At 37.7% G+C, this 17,568-nt stretch overlaps 1 protein-coding gene across 7 annotated transcripts in view; it reads right to left on the bottom strand.

Moving 5' to 3' along the window:
- Positions 1-17,568, bottom strand: part of LOC115622168 (RNA-binding protein Musashi homolog Rbp6) — a 271,381-nt gene that overhangs the window by 84,942 nt on the left and 168,871 nt on the right. Inside the window, exon 1 of one of the 7 annotated variants that reach the window (XM_030516047.1) lies at positions 9,392-9,495. The exons of the other annotated variants lie outside the window; for them this stretch is intronic. The gene's annotated coding sequence lies outside the window, so the exon portion shown is untranslated. Of the gene's footprint in view, positions 1-9,391; positions 9,496-17,568 lie in introns of those variants that run through there. 7 annotated transcript variants of the gene reach the window in all.

Genomic DNA, 17,568 nt, shown 5'->3' with positions numbered 1-17,568 from the left:
CGAATATTTTTGATCCAAATAAAGAAGTGGGCAGAAATTAAAATTAATCATTAACGTAAATAGGACACACAAATAACAGTTTTCCGTTATTTCTGGGAAAACAACAAAGAAAGGGAAAACATAAAAAGGTGGAATTTTTAATTGTTATTGAAAGTTTTATTGGGTGAATGCCAAACATCAGAAAAACATTAATGCAGTGTAAAAATATGCATTTCCCTTGCGACTTTTTTGTTTTGTGAACTGCTGTAACTATTTCATGGAAAAACAAAAACCGAATTCATCATTAAGTGCTGTTTTATACATTTTTAATATCAACGAGTTACAAATGTAAACGGTTGTATAATGGAAAACAGGATAAGAATATTTAATCGAACAGTAATATAGTTTGCGGGATAATAATTCCACTATTTCAAAGCCTAATTTGGAAAACAAAATTGTAATTCTCAACATAAGAATCCAATCCTGCTACTCATACATATACATAAATCAGATAAATATAATAAAGATAAGATCAATAATTATAATTCAGTAACAATTAATTATTATGTATAATAATAATAATAAAGAGAGTACGTGCGCTTATCTGCTCAGATCGGTAAGAAATTTAAGCACCGATGAAGAAAGTACCGACTGTCAAGATCATCAGAGTAAACGCAGTATATTGGATCTATAAAGCTTTTACACTCATTGCCACAAACTATACAAACATTTTAGCTTTTCGAACAGACTACAAAGAACTGAATTAATGAACGTAATTTCAATATAATATGTTTGCAATGGCATACAAGTCATAAATATGTTAATTAAGTGTGTACTCGTATAGCTCTGCTTTCATGAAATGAAATATATTTTATAATGTAATTTCTTTTGAGTTCAAGGTGAGCTAAATTGCCTGGCTTTCTATCAAACAAACGTACGCACGCAGCACACCCACTCATTGAGATTTCCCTTTACAAATTTATACCCATAAGCTGCCTGTCAATATACATAACTAACACAATTGCCAGCACATTACCGCACCCCATTCAAGCATCACATCACACCACACCTTGGTCCGCCCACCCATTCATTTGGCAGTCGCCGGAAAAGCTCATCAATGGCATACCCATGTTATTATTGCCATCACTGTAGTGCAAAGGCAAAATCAATTTAACACTTTCAAGTAAATTATTCATTTTGCATAATAATTTTCAAATCTGTCAAAAATTCATACACACACACACACACACTCACATCCATATACATATACAAAAGCACGTCAGCTTTTATAACTTTCAGCTCTGGCGTCTGCACTTTCACACGCTCACTCTCTTGTCCTCTCTCTCCTCCACTCTCTCTCCCACTCACTCTCTCTTATTTAGAGGCTGCTCTAAAAAGCACTCAAATAATTCCCCCGCGTAAGCTAAACCAACGCAAAAGTTGCCACGGCCGGCGCACTCATACACTGATACACGCACACACACACACACACGCACCCACAAACACACAACAATAGAGGTCGGTTTGAGCTGAGAAGAACGGCGGGGTTGTATGGAAAACCCTTTAACCAAGCGTAGGCACCGCCGCCATCGTCATCAGGCCCCGTCCATTTGGCCTTTTTTGCCGCGCGAAGCGTCACAAATTCTGTTAAGCGAAAATTTCATCAACGGCACACAATTTTCATTCGCCATTCAAACGTGCCGCCCTTCGCCTGCCGCCTTTTTCCTTCTACCGTCAAACCAACCAACCAACTGACTGACTGACTGGCTGACTGTCGCCTCCTGCTTCTCATGAGGCAAGCCCGTTGTCAAAATGAAAGGAAAATGTCTCATAAATCCTTTTAATATTAAATGAGCTCGTTCTACGCGCTTGCTGCTGCTGCTGCTGGTGCCGATGCCGCTGCCACTGCCACTACCCAATATCCCACATTACCGCTCTCCCCCCTCCCCTACCGCTTTACAGCGTCATCGCCACGCACACACTTAAAATTATGTGGCTAATGGGAGCAACTTGCTTGGAAATTGGAGTGACGCGACGGGCTATGAAAGGCGGAAAGCGGCGGCGGCGGCGTCTGCTTTGTTAGAGTCGCCGAGGTTGCCGCCGTCGCACTGTGGCGCCGCCGCCAAGTTCCACGCTTAAAACTTTGACGTTCTGAAGCCAAAGCGTAAAAGAGTTAAGTCCACAAGGTGGTATTTAAACCTTAAATTACAGGTATTACCTTGTAGTCAGCAAAAAGGTGACTCGGAATCAGACTGTTTGAACGTTTGTTTGTTCTTATGTCCGAAGGCATAAACGGATTTATTTCGAAGAATTGAACAAATTAGTAAAAGTATTTCTCAATTCAAGATAGCTCTTAATTTGATTAAAAACGACCAGACTACACTCTAAAGGCCTTAAGTACAAGAAAACGATTAGCATGGAAAAATGAGGGAAAATACTTGTAAATATATTTTTCAATATCAATGACACTTTCCATAGTTTAAACCAATAATACTGTTTTCAAAATCCTAAGCTATATTTAAAGCTAAGGTTTAAATATGACATATTTTTGTTAAACGTTTTTCAAACCTTATTAAACTGCATTCGAAATTTTAAAATTTATTACTGCTTGAAAAATTCCTTTGAGCCACTGTACGACTTTAGGTTTTGCCATTTGTATTAACAATAAACGCGACACATGTTTGCTCACAGCATACGACAACGATGTAAAAGGCATTTGTATCTCTGATTGCAAGCGACAGGGTCCCAGGGATCAGAAAGGTTGCCTCCACCTCCTGCTCCTCACATCTCCCCATCGCTTTTCGGTCCTGCCAATTGTCATTAAATATAATTCTTAAACTTGTTAGCGCACGTGTGTGCGGCGCCATAAAAAAGGCCAGTAACAGCAGCAATAACAACAGCAAGAACAGCAACAAGAACAACAAAACGAACATTAAGCGTTAAAAAGGGTAGCTAGGCAGACTACCTTTTTATTTCGTTTCATTGTCGTTGTTGTTGCTGTTTCTGCCTTCCATTCACTTTTATAGTTGTTCATTTCGTGAAATTAGACGGCGAGTTTATTAAAGTTGCGACCTCTTAAAATTCGTGATGGCCCTATGCCAGTCACAATCTTTTTGCCTATTTATTTAGCCTTCAAAACGAATTTAAATTATGGCAGGAGGCACTTACAACAACAAGTAACAACAACAGCAACAGCAGAAGCAGCAGCAGCAACGACGACAACAATTTGTAACATTTGCCACACTTCCCGCAAGCATTTTGATGTCCTGTGCGGGGGGCTACGGGTAAAGAGCTGAGCGTTCTAACCCACTCACAAAAAGCTTCAACATCATTCAAAGTGACAAATTATCCATGCAAATTTTTACAAAAAATGACAGAATGGGAAGCGGCTGGGAGGCTGGCACGCTGAGAGGCTGGTAGGAACAACAAAAGGGCGGCCCTTTTGTGGATGGTGGGAAAAAATAAAAGTGTAGCATACTTATGAGCGACGCTAACAAAACTGACGCTGGTGTGTTGTGGCTGCTGCTGGGAAATAAGAGACAACGCACTTAGGCGCAAACCAAATGTAATGGAAGACAATGAGTTGTATCAAATGTATCATGAACGCATTATCATCATCATGTAACGCGCTTGGGCTCGTGAGTGAGTGATGTAGCATAAGTTCTCAAATTCATCTTGATACTTATTGCAGCGGTGCTGGGAATTCAGACTGTTGTTCTATAAATATTGCCATATTTCCCTCTTGTTTTTTTTTTGTCATTATTTGAAGGTGACATGCGAGGACTGGGATAATTTACTGAAATTCGAGCATAATTTGTGAGACAAAAAAGAAGTATTTTTCAGTGGCAGTGCTTCCTCTCTTTTTACATTTTTTGTTTAGCTCTGACAATAGCGAAGTTAAACCTTAAGGACCAGGTTTTAGCACAAAAATAAAACAACGTCGAACACCTCTGACAATGATAATTGAAGGGTATCCACAATAGTTTGTGCTCGGAAAAGTTAAGTCTTAAAAAAAGCCCTAAAAGAGTTCATATTGAAAGGAGTAAGTGAGCCCAGCTATTAGAACTACAATGTGAAATATTTGTATATATATTCAAGCTATTATAAGAAATACATTTTGAATGTTGAAGTGGTTGAATTATTATATTCAAAATAAAATAAAGTGAAACAATCAAATAAATGCGTCGTTTGCATTATTCTGAAGTGATTTAAGGTAAAACCTGCTAACTGCTGTGGAATACACATTGAAACGTTTACCGAAAACATTTTCGAATTCTTTATAGACAACTATTAGTATATGATATTTGTCTTTCAGCTTTTTCCTGCTTTGCTGGCATATTTCAATCAGTTTTGGCTCTTTATTGCATCCAACCACATTTTCCTTAGTTTTGTCAAATTTCCTTCATTGTTTTGCGTAGTTTCAATTAAAACAAACAATAACACAGACGCACAAACACACATACGTAACTATATACACAAGCAAGCACAAGCACAAGCACAAACACAAATACATAGATAGACAGGGAGCATGTGCACAACTGACCAACCAAAAATTTGTGCAATTTCCGTTTCTAATACTTTTTGCTCAATTTCCTTCAAATTTGCTTGGCAGGCTCCCAGTTGATTTATTGCCAAGCACACAAAATATTTTGCCTTAATTTCGTTTATATTTATGCGGCAAATGTCCAGCCAATAAACACGTCACAAACTATAAGCTCCAGAGTCTACCCATACTAGCCCCCCCCCCCCCCCCCCCCGCTCTCCTCCCCCACAAACAATGCCAAGCACCATCCTCCTCTGACCGAGCACTCACGCACACTGACAAGGGATAATGGGTTTCCGCAGCCACTTTTGGCAAAAGCGAAATCAACATTTGAATATGCCCGAGGGAAATGAAAGATGAGCATGTATGTATATACTCGTATACGTATATATACATACATACACTGACTGACCATCATCAAAAGGAATGCAAATTATTCAATGTTGTTGTGGCTGCTCTTGCTGTTGTTGTTGTGCATGGGTTGTAAATCAAATGATATATTATGCGTTACATGGCTGGCTCTAAAACATGAATTGAATTTTGAAGATTGATGTGCACGATTGTGTTCTATTCTTGCATATTTTCTTTTTCGCCTTTTCCACTATTTTTCTTAAGCTCATCGTTTTAATGCAATCGATGCAAAAAAAAAAAAAGAAAAAAAAATATATAAACGTTAAGCTGACATTTTAATGAGCTCAATAATGTTGTGAAAGGCGAAAATGGAGGAAAATGGGGAATAAATGAAATGGATGCGGGCTCTCTGTGCAACATGCTTGTGCATGTATTTAAGCCTTGTCTGTGTTCTGCTCTGCTCTGCTCGACTCTGTTGCTCTCCCACCTTCTCCTCTCTGGTACTGGCAGTCACCTTATTTATGCATAACAATAATGAATATTATACAACAAGCCCGAAATGTAATTCTGTGTAATTAATTATTAATTTATGCGCATACATTTAAGTCACACGCATTCTCGTCGACAGCAACAGCAGCAGCAGCGACTGTGGACACATGCACAAACACAAATACATATGTGCGTGTGTTTGTACATACTTATGTATTATGGGTTTGGGGTGTACTCTGCCGTTATGTATGTAAGACTGGCAGCTTGTTTGGCATTGGCATCCGCACAATGGCTGGCGGATGCGGAAACTGTTTTGCTATATGGCTGCTGATATGTTTGTTGTTGTCGTCGCTGTTGTTGCTGCTGCTGCAACCAGCGACTAACGACTAACAAAGTCTGTTGCTGGTCGCATGTTACTGCCGGCTGTCGTCGTCCTCGTCGTTGTTGCTGTTGTCATTCTAATGTTAAGTTGAATTGTCATTAAAATTGTCGTCCATAATTTCGACATTAAACAAACACATACACTCACACACACACATATATATATATATATAAGCATAGCTAAATAGACACACGTGCAAAACATTACAGCTCATTTAAATAGGCACAACATTTTGATTGCAATAAAACGGGCTTATCTTTTTAAAATGTTCCGTAATTGGATCGTTATTTGTTTTTTTCGTACTTTTAATTAAAAATGTTGCTTAAATTTTCATCATTTGTATTTGCTGGTGAGATAAACATATTCGCGCCGAAACGCAATTATAATGTTAGGTTGGTTTCTCCATTGAAGAATGTGGGGAAATTAGGAGTATACAATTTATTATCATTAGTCCCTTACAAGGTAGTTGAAATGGTGAAACTATTTGAAAATAAAGCACATTTTTAGTTGTTTAAAATTACATATTGATTAAATATATAAAACTATCTTTACATATCTTTCGCTTGTATAGTAGGCACCTCAAATGACATATTCTTCAATGATTCTTCAAATCCGTTCGGTGAATTCGTATTTATATGAAAACTGTAAAAACTCGATGACTGTATCTATGCGTATTTCCTTCTATTTGCTATAGGGAACAAAATCAGATGAAAGATCATAGACAAAGATTAAAAAATAATCTTAGAAAATGGTAGAATCGACTTAACCTTCTGAAGCATTCGTTATATTGATTATTGAACGAATTAAATACTATTATAGCTGTGAGCCTTCGACTCTTATATAGCCTGTAATTTGCTTACTGAGGAAGGGTATTTATTAACAAATGTCAAGATACTTAGTGTCTTCCGACTGGCTGAATGAAGTAGGTGAGACTGTTATACGAGTATGTATATTTATAATCGGAACCGCGAAGTAGATCCAAGTAGTTATAATAACAAATGAATAAAAACAAAATTTTGCAACCATGAAAACATATTAAGAGGATTTATAAAGTAAAGTATAGTAGTTTCCTACTGCGTAAATATTAACTGATTTCCGGTATTACCAAAAAGCATGGAAATTTAAAAAAGTGTAGCAAAATAAAGTAAGGAATAATTCAGTTATAGTTGGAATTGTGCAAATATGTCGAGCATTATTAAAAATATAATATTATTACATTTTTTTTATAGACCAAATAAATTTGAGCATAAAAAAACATAATCAAAGCCTGCCTTTATTAGTGTGTGTGGGATTACAAAAATTGAATTATATTTTAATTGAAAAATATTTCTATTGCTCTTGAAGTCCAACTTTGGTAAATCAAAATGTGACTAGGTACATTATTGTTACTCTGGTAGGTTTGATTAATTTAAACACTACTTGAGGATGTTTTTTGAGTGTTCGACTTAAGACTTTATTACTATATCATTAAATACTTTCAAATAATATTTAGAGTGTGGACTAGCAGTGGTTTTTTGCCCCAAAATATCTACCTTTATTGTATCTATTGTAGTGAACGAAATCGTAGCTAAAATTGTGAGCGCGGGCCGCCCTAATGTATGCAACACTTTGCGAGCTCTTGTGCCAGAGCAGCATAAATGGCTTCCCACACACACAATCACACGCACACCCATTTTGTCTGCTGTCCCGCCAATATGTATGTGGATGTGAATGTGTATGTGTATGTATGAGTGGTTAAAAAGTGCCAACGCAGCATGTTTTCAACATTGTTTAAATTTATATGGTACACACATAAGCACACACACACACACACACACACACACACACACACACACACACACACACACACACACACACACACACACACAGACACACATGCTCACATAACTTGTGCCCAGCATGGAATGATATTGTTGTTGCTGCTGCTGTTGCTGTCGATGCTAGTTGTTTTTTTTATAGAGTCGTAGTACCTACCCGAGCATACTCGTATATGGCTAAATCGCTTAAAGTTTTAAAGTACTAGATAGGTGGTAGGAAGCGTGAGGATGCGTGAGGCACGTGAAATTTACATAACGGCGTTTGTCGCAATCAAACCAAAGCTGAAGAAGCACCTCCCACACGGTAGTTGTGGTGCGCCGGCAATTGGTGCACGCTCATAACAACAAAACTAATCATCATTAGCTTGGCCATTACATAATTATCACTACAAGTTGTAATTGAAACGTGGCTGTGTCGCTATGTGGCTATGTGGATATGTGGGTGGCATTGCCATTGGCTGGCCAAACAATTTCAGTCAATTTCGATCAACTTGCCGCGACTGCCTTTCATTTGACGCTAATCACTTGCAGTCACAGAACGCGCCAGTTGCGTGAGTGGAGCAGTGGTAGGGGGTTGATGGGAGAGTGGTGAGTGGCGGGGATGAGGGGGTATTTCTGCCACAAACAAAAGCGAAATTGGAACTTGCCATCAATTTACTACACACAGAGCAAGCATTTCATGTTATTTGGAGCTCTTGCTTTTGCTTTTGCCTTTGGCTTTGGCAAATAATTTGTCTTTTTATTTCCGCAGCAGGTTACCGCAGCTAAACGTGGGTTTGGCAACATAGTTGCCACATGCCACACACACACACACACACACACACACATACTGATAAACTGTGCTGTGCATTGTTTTTGTTCAAGGTCAAATAACAGGCAACTGCTTCAGCTTTTTCTTGCTTGGCTTGGAAAACGATTTTGGGCCTCGGCAAGGTGACGGTTTTGCTTAATTAGAACATTCATTAATCAAATCAAAACCATTTGCCACCCTGGCCAGCACAAACACACACACAGGCACACAAACAAAAGCTAAGGAAGAAGAGACAAATATACAGCAACACACACACACACACACACGCAAATACAAGCACAGAAACACACGCAAAAAATGGCAGAAAAGTTTTTGGCGAATGGCAGGCAAACACGCACGGCTTGATGATGTTTGCGAAGATAGCCAGTTTTCAAATAAATTCAGCCACATAGAAAAACGACAGCAGCACAAAATGGTAAAATGTTGGAGTGGTGGAATTAATGGTGAAATGGTGGAATTGTGGAAAATACAAAAGCAAAATGGGCTAGAGATTGATGTAGCAAGTCGGGCAAGTGAATGGTGAAAGGGAGATTGGCGATAGACATGGGAATGGGGATAGGGATTGGGATGGGGACGTAGATATGGATGGGTCGCCTGGCTGAGCGCGCGCGTACAAAAAGGGACCATTAAAACATTTGTGTATCTATTTTGGGCACTCATTCGCATTAAAAAGCAGCAGCAGTAGCGGTAGCAGTAGCTAAAGCAACAACAATGCCAACAAAAAACAACGTCAACGTTGACGATAGTAAAAGCTACAGACAAACAAACCAAGCGCACCAAAAATGTTAAAACCAACTTGCTCATGATTCTCATTCGTAACCCAAAACCTAGAGGACCCAAAGCAAGCTGAGCAAACGGACTCTAAGCAACAACAACAACGACAACAATACAGTAGAAACAACAAAAATTTAAAACTACTTTTAATTTATGGCACGCATTTCTGCGTGTGAGCTTTGTATGCAGCCAAGGAAACCCTAGATAGATACGATGTGTGGACACATCGGGGTCTGTTTACTTACCCGCTCTCTAGGGCTTGAAAGTGCAACCGATTTCTATTTAAATGTCCGAATGAATGGTCCTGGGCAGCTTTATATTAACGCTACAAGTATATATAGTTTGTGATAAACTCGGTCTAAGACATGTTTGACAAGTTTCAAATCATTCAAGCTAGTTGAAATCGACAACTAGTATATAGTCTTATGCTACTCATTTTCTATAGCGAGACGAAATTGCTTTGTACTTTTATTTTAAATTTCACGGATAACAATAACAACCAAGCTACCATTCCTCAGTCTATTTTCGGAAGTCGACCTAAAATGTTATACACTCGTATGTATTACATTACATCGGCACTTTTAGTCTGCACGTCTATGCAGAGTTTTTGCCACGAAATAATCGAATATATTCATGGAGGTAATCCGGCTCCACCACAGAGCGCACCATTCTTTGCTGCGCTCTTTGTGATGGAACACAATTATTGTGGCGGATCCATAATACATCCCCGATGGATACTCACAGCAGCCCACTGTGTGGACGGACCGAGTCAACAATACATTACAGTTGTAGTTGGGGCCCAAGATTTGAACAATCGGAAAACAGCTGTAACCCATTTCCCCGAGCACTTTGCAATTCACTGCCGCTTTGTGGTAGGGGAAGATATTGCATTGAACGATATAGCTCTGATTCGTCTGAACGAAAGCATCGTATATACTGACTACATCCAGCCAATCGCGCTAGATGCAGATGAGTTACGCGATAAAACTACTGTGAAGTTCTTAGGACATGGATATGTAAATAGCACACATAAAACTCCGATACTGCAGCAAGTTGAAACAAATATCACAAAAAATTGCCCTCGCGACTACGGTCATTTATGTGCCAGGTTTCGTGGAAACAAAGGCGCTTGCCACGGAGATTCCGGTAGTCCAGTTGTGCTTAATAATAAACTTGTTGGGATAACCAGCTTCGCGCCTGACGGACTCTGCGTAAACACGATGACCGTCTCTATGCGTATCTCCTTCTACGTTGAGTTTATTATGTCGACGATAAATACTTGCGGGGAAGAGCATCCGATGCAGGTGACTTCGAAGCGCATACGAAGATTTAAAAATAAACGCTGGAAGTTTTAGGACATATGTAGAACCGACTTAACATTCTGAGGAATTCGCAAGATTGGTTATTCAACGAATAAAATGTTAAATTCTTGGGTTTCCGACTCTTCTATAGCCAGTAAGAATGGTATACTCTCACGATGACGTCTCCTGATTGCCTCGCGAATCAAATATGTGGATGAGTCCAATCAGAACTACACACCCATACTCAAAACTAATGACACAAATTGGAAACATTCATAACTTAGTACTCTTAGTACTCCTTCATAAACTTAGTACTCTCTAATGTACTCTCTAATGTATACATTTAAGTTTTTTGAATGCAACAAAATATATAATTTGAATGCCAGGTATTCCCCCTGGAAACTTAAATTATTTACGCCTGATTATAAAGTCACGCTGCAGAATTATATGCTTTCTGAATACCATTTGGAAGCATTCTACCTAAAATAGTGAAATAAGTGTTACTGAAACAGATACTATAGCTATCTCGGCTTCAACACAGCTTTGACTTATCAAGCTTTTTAGAGATACATTTTGTACTCAAGATATACATAAATAATATAAATGTATAAATAATATAAATTTATAGATAATGTATTCCCAGACTTAAATACGATTAAGAATATTTGGGCAATACTTGTCCAAAGTATCATATGGTATAAGGATCAAAGACCATTCGACGATGTTGATGAATTGAAAAGGGCTAGAATAAGAGAAAAGGGAGTAATTGGAACCAAATTTGTTTAAAACTCTAGTTAAATGAAAGAAGAATCGCATTTTTGAGAGAATAACAAAAAAAGGAAGTCTTCTTTAACAAATTTAACCCATTTAAATGTAATGCAACAGCAAAAAATAGTTTTTTCCTATCTCTTAAAATTGTACAATATCAATTCTTACCGAATATTGTTATTTCTTTCTTATTTTCCTTAAGACATTTTCGCAGAACATTGTCAGTCAGTCGTTTTTAAGCATTCGCCAACGCACCTTATATGCCAGATATACTTGTATATATGAAAATATGATGTACAATATGGTGAAAATTATTCCCTACCTAAAATGTTTTCATATTTATTTTTTGTTTGCAAACATTTATGGTCGACAAAATTCGGTTCTTCATGAGAAAGAACTTCCCACTCGGACTAATTTTCTCTTTATTTTTTATTCGACAATAATTCTCAAGCACTTTTACTGTGGAGAAGCGTTTTGTTTAAAAAATATATTCTTCTATTCTTATCTTGAATAAAAAGGATTAAAACAGAAGAGTATAAGAATTTTCAATTTAAGTGTGGAATACTTTTAATGAACTCAAATTCAGATACCAAACGTTGTTTATTTTGTTGCCCCCTATATGTGGGGGAGAACGTGCATCTCTATTTACATACACTATGGTATATTATCTGTTTGCAATTCGTCAAGTAAATGGGGCTGTTTCCATTGCTGCTGACTCGAAAGCCTGGGCTATTGAATAGCCCTCATATCTGTGTCTCTAATAAAGCTGCGGACAGCATTGGAGGCTAGAAGCCCTTTGTCGTCAAAGGCAGCCAGTTACAAAGTCAAAAGCGGTAGCGGTAGTTCTCTGGCTATATGTATATGGCCTGGTTGCTGACAACTCTGCTGAGTGGGTAAATTATGCATAGCAGCTCGCACTACCGCAAAATTATGATGTGAGCTAGGGGCAAGGGGGCTGCTCGATGCAAGCCATCTACACTCGCATACACACGCGCAAGCTTGGATTATGCATGAGCAAGGGGGTTGGGGTTGGGGCTGGGACTGGGACTGGGTCTCTTTAACGCACTCATCACATTTCCCGCCACCCGCTCTTCTTCTACTACTCCCCGTCCGACATGATGATATTTTCTTTTTTACCATTTATGCGTACTAAAGCAAACAAACAGCAAAATATTTGTATGCTGTGTGGCTGTTAAGCCAACGAAGGCAGCCAACACATGCGGCTCATGCAAAAGCGACGCCCCAGCAACGCCCACCGGCGGCGCCCTTCCTCCCACCCGCACACGGCTCAAGTATTTTGCATTGCTAAGCAGAAATTATAAATCAGGGCAATTGTTGAAGATTTGCAGCCACAACTAAACTTGTGCTGCCTGCCCAGACGTCAGCGCTCGCATTCCCGCACTCGCTGTCGCGTTATTTTTCTCATCTCTGCGGATGAGGGTACACACAGAGAAAAACATATAGTATGGAAAATTGCTTCAGATTAATAAAAAACTTTAAGGACTTTCTTTCCACCTCGATTTCTGCTTCAATACAGATCTGAATCGACAAACTTTGATCAACAATACGTAGGGTCTACCATGCTTCCTTTTTGCAATCAACAGAAAGATTCTACAGAACAATCGAAAACGTTATTAATTAATTATTAACTCAAAAAAATTTATAATACCACCTTTTAGAAACGAGTGTTCGTTCTTAATATGTGTTCCATTTCATATAGTACACCCAACAGCGAATATAACGCAATGTTAGGGCAACTGTTCGAGATAGCTTTCGTCAATGTTGTGGCTTAGTGCGAAAATTATTTAATATTGTTTACTAACTTTTAAAATTTTAATACTCTGTTGTTTTATATTTAAATACAAAAATCTCATCTATATACAAATAGTCAAATATAACGTCATTCTTTATTTTCGAAAATGATCAAATTCGTATTTTTTATGAGATTGACTTACAACTTGGTGTACTCTAAAAAGGAATAAAAAAAAAACCGCCTTAATCTATTTTTGATTTTTTTGGGTGTTTTGTTTTGTACTTTTTGCCATTTTTAGTAAACTCTGCTGACTTTTTACAGCATTTTTCGTAAGTTTATCATTTATTTTCATCCATTGACGGTCTGATTGCTTACACTTCTATATTACTACAATATTTTGTATGGCTATTGGTCCTTAATTGAAATAGTGGTCCTTTTTAAGTGAGTGACTTATTTATTTATTTACTTTATTTGCCGTATTTGTTTGTATATTTGCTTTAGTTATAGTAAGAAAAATTTGAGACGAAACTATTTGTGAAGTATATGTTTTTCTCTCAGTGCATCGTTACTGTGCGCCTGACTGCGCTGTTGACGCTGACGCTGACGTTGACGCTCATGTTGATGCTGATGCTTTGTGGAGCAGGAGCCGCCGCAGACAGTGAACATGGCTGGCAGATTTGGGCGCGGAATTGAAAATTTCTGGCTGCCTCTGCTGGCTGTTGTCGACGACTAACTGACTGGGTAAGTGACTGTGTGGCTCTGAAACTCTGCGGGCTGACGAACGTGCGCAGTCAAATATTTTTGCAAGGACGTTGAGAGTACGCGAAATAATCATAATAATAATAAAAAGAATAAAAATAAATAAATATGAAAAAATGCTCCCAAAAATAACGAATATGAAAATAGCAACGGCGCAGAGAAATCATAATTGAATTTAACGTATTTTCATGCCAAGACGACAAATTCACAAAAACAACCTCAACAACAACAGCAGGAACAACAACAAGTCGACAGACGTGCCAGCGATTGAAGAAGCTAAAGCAGACGACGCGAGACGCGACTGCCAGACCGAGAGACCTCCAGACAGCCAAAAGTTAAAAGCAGCGGAAATAACGCGCTTGACGTTTAAAAGTGTAAAAGCCGTCAAAAAAATAAGCAAAGCGTTGAAAAAACAGAAGCAGCAGCAATAGCAACAACAACAACAACATTAAGAGACAAAAACTGTACACGAGGGCATGAGGCACTTTAGTAATAGAATCGCTGGCTGGATTTTAATTTTAGTAATGGAAGACAAAGGCAGAGACCCACAAAAACGAAAAAATACATACATAAGTGCCGGCGAGACAGTCAACTGAGATGGAGAGATAGAACGAGAAAATGAGTAAGAGAGAGAGGGAGAGAGAGAGAGAGAGAGAGAGAGAGAGAGAGAGATAGAACACCAAGCGCAGCGAGGGCACAAATAAGCTTAACACGGCAGCTAAGAATAAGCATCAGAGATATATTACGCGACTGCAGTGCGAATTTTCAGCAGAAGAAGCTGACGAGCATGAGAAGATGCAGTTACTGCGATAAATCGCGATGCCACACTGAGAGAAAATGAAAGTAGATTTCCACTAAACGTTATAAACAGGCGTCCATTTTTGTATGTATAATATGGTACATTTAAATGGAAATATCTGAGGGCAAGAAAGCTGATGAAACAATCAGCCGTATCAATGTCCAATTTCGCTTCGATTTCATTTTCCTCAATATTGGTTCTAATTAATCCAATTTTAAAAATTCCCAATGCTGCTATTGTTTTTGAAAGAACTGTCTTCCTGCCTTGCCATTTTTTTATCACTTATTATAATGTTAATAAATAAAAATAAAATAAATATCATAAAATATCTTGCAAAAGCATGCATGGTCTTCTTTTAATAACTTTATATTGCTAGAAATATAATATTGACAATCTTAGCTTATGGGGATACTTGATTAAGCAATGAGTGTCAAATATATATATAAATATATATATATATATTTTTTTACAAAATATTTCAATTACAGGCGCCTTTAACGGATGTAATTTAAATTTAAATTATAGAAAATGAAGGCATAGAGTATGAACATTTTATGAATAAAAAAAAAACATAACAAATTTAATTATATACAAAATAAACTTGATGTAATACAATTTAGTAGAGGATTACTATATAGCTCTGTAAAACATGATCGATTACAGAATATAGCTAACAAATGGTTAAAAATATGATTAGTCAATGAAGATCGAAGTTAATTCCCCGACAAACTCCAATTTTGCAAGTCGACCAAAAGAAACACCTGGGATTTAAATGTGGGATTTTCAAACATTATTTTTTTAAACAAAAATTAAAAATTGTTTTACCATTTGTTATATGGGAATAACACATTTCCCTAAGTTTTTCATTCGACAAATCAAGACTTTAAATCGGCCATAAATACTAACTCTTTTATTTTAGAATGTGGCGCTAAAAACTTCATTTCCATTGGAATGTTAAGATCTTAAGTCAAGAAATATAGTGACTTGGTTATATTGAAATAATTTTTGTAAGGCCGGCAATGTCTCCAGCATTCTTCATGTTACAGTTATAGTCATTCTTTCAGTGTATGGCAAAGAGAGGTGGCTGATGAGAGGGAATTTGACTGGAGACCCTGATGTGTTGGCAGCTGAATTTACACCATTATTGTTATTATTTAACGTTGCCGTGCGGTTTTTAAACGATTTTTATTAGTAAAAAAGCGGAAATGACAGACACGCGCCGTAAAGCAGACAATGCATTTTGCATTTTGTGTTCCGCACGCGCATTTAAATTGCAAGTGTCTGTGCGTACCAATGTATGTGCATGTGTATGTGTGTGTGTGTGTGTGTGTTTGTGTGTGCGGCCGGCCACATGCATTTAAGCATATCAAACGAATCAACGTTGCCGGACGCCCACCAATGTTCCAGGGACAGGCAGCCAAGCGTGCCATGCACTGAAATCAAAATGCATTACGTATACGCAACGTGTGTCTGTTCAAGTATATGTTTCTGTGTGAGTGTGTGTGTGTACGCTGCACTTTATGCGTGCCGCGCATTATCATTTAACATTTCCTGTGCACTGCACATGCCAGCGCGGTTGCAACGGAGGCGTGACGTGGCGCGGGGCGTATGTCTATGAGCTGAGCTGTGCACGCAAGGTTAAATTGGCAAAATGTGATAGTTTGTTGTTATTGGTGCTGTTGCGGACGTCGAACATTGGTTCTGGATAGTGACAGAGTCGGACAGTTGCTCGAACCATACACACATACACGTACATACATACATATGTACCTATCTATGTATGCCAACAGCCGACGGGCTAAAATCAAATGAATTTGCATTTCTCACACTCTGCCATCAAATAAAGTGAGAGGCCAACAAAGTTTTTGCTAAATCGTTTAAAAGTTTAAATTTCGTTTAATTTAGCGGAATTAATTAAGAGCAACTGAAAAATGCAATAGAAAATTGTAAGCTAATGAAACACCTACAAGGTAGAAAATTAATTTTAATTTGCGCTAGAAAATAAAAACATTGGACTAGCTTATTTCGTTTTTGTCTATGTACTTATCATGGTCGTCAAGTCTAGAGTTGTTTTTTGTTTTCACATTTGAGGAACATTCCTGGCCAATCAATGCCTTATGCAGATAGCGGATATTTTATAATCATATTTATTTCCAACACAGAATCTATGTGTCTACTTTTCTATTTAAAGAAATTTAAAGCCAGCAAAATGTTTATATTAAGCAGGCAGCTTCTAATATATTTTTCCAATTTATTTTTAATGCATTTAACATCGGAATATGGAGTGCCCAACTAGTCGTTATAAGGACTTGCTTAATTGCTTAACTGCGATGCGATGCATCTGATTAGAAAACCTACATTTAAATGTTGAAGACAAAGGCTTGATTTCAGTACTACACAGTACTACTACAGTACTTGAGCAATGAGTTGAATTAAAAGAGGATTTAATTGAAATCCGACAAGCAACTAATTTAAAAACAAATTCTTTTGAATTTTACTAACTTTCAAACGGCAAGGTTTTTAAAGCAAAATAATTTTTTTTACAGCTTCAGCTGCAAGAAGTAGCAGCTGTCGAACAACTGAAGTGAAAAGTGCAACTGAAAAGTGAAGAGCCTCTGAATATTTTTTATGAACTTTAACCTCCTGATAGTACAGAAGAACTAAAACCGTAGTTTTGTTTGGTAGTTTATTAAGTCAACTCATCAAAGAGGTTATGTTGCATGACATCTGCTGCTTAGGCTCCGGTCGACTTTCATTAACTTTTATTGAATTTATGTTATTTATGTTCAACTTAAGCCGATTGGACTGTACACTTTTTATTGTACTTTTTCCACTGCTTTTGCTATTTTAATTTGCATTTCTAATGCGTGTGCCAACTCTGAGTTTGCACCACAACCCCCGAGTGCTTAAGTAAATTTCGTTTAAAATTAAAATTGTTGGCGTTGGTGGTGGCGTTGGCCAAGAAACTAATCATGTAAAAAGCTTGCACGAACAATAATCATTTTATTTTTCATTTTCTTTTCTTAACAAAAAAAAAAAAAA

The sequence above is a fragment of the Scaptodrosophila lebanonensis genome, unplaced genomic scaffold (genome assembly GCF_003285725.1).
Source record: "Scaptodrosophila lebanonensis strain 11010-0011.00,11010-0021.00 unplaced genomic scaffold, SlebRS2 tig00000043-arrow-pilon, whole genome shotgun sequence".
NCBI classification, from domain to species: Eukaryota; Metazoa; Arthropoda; class Insecta; order Diptera; family Drosophilidae; genus Scaptodrosophila; species Scaptodrosophila lebanonensis.
The sequence above is the reverse complement of the archived record's forward strand: the minus strand, read 5'-3'. Positions and strand labels throughout refer to the sequence as shown.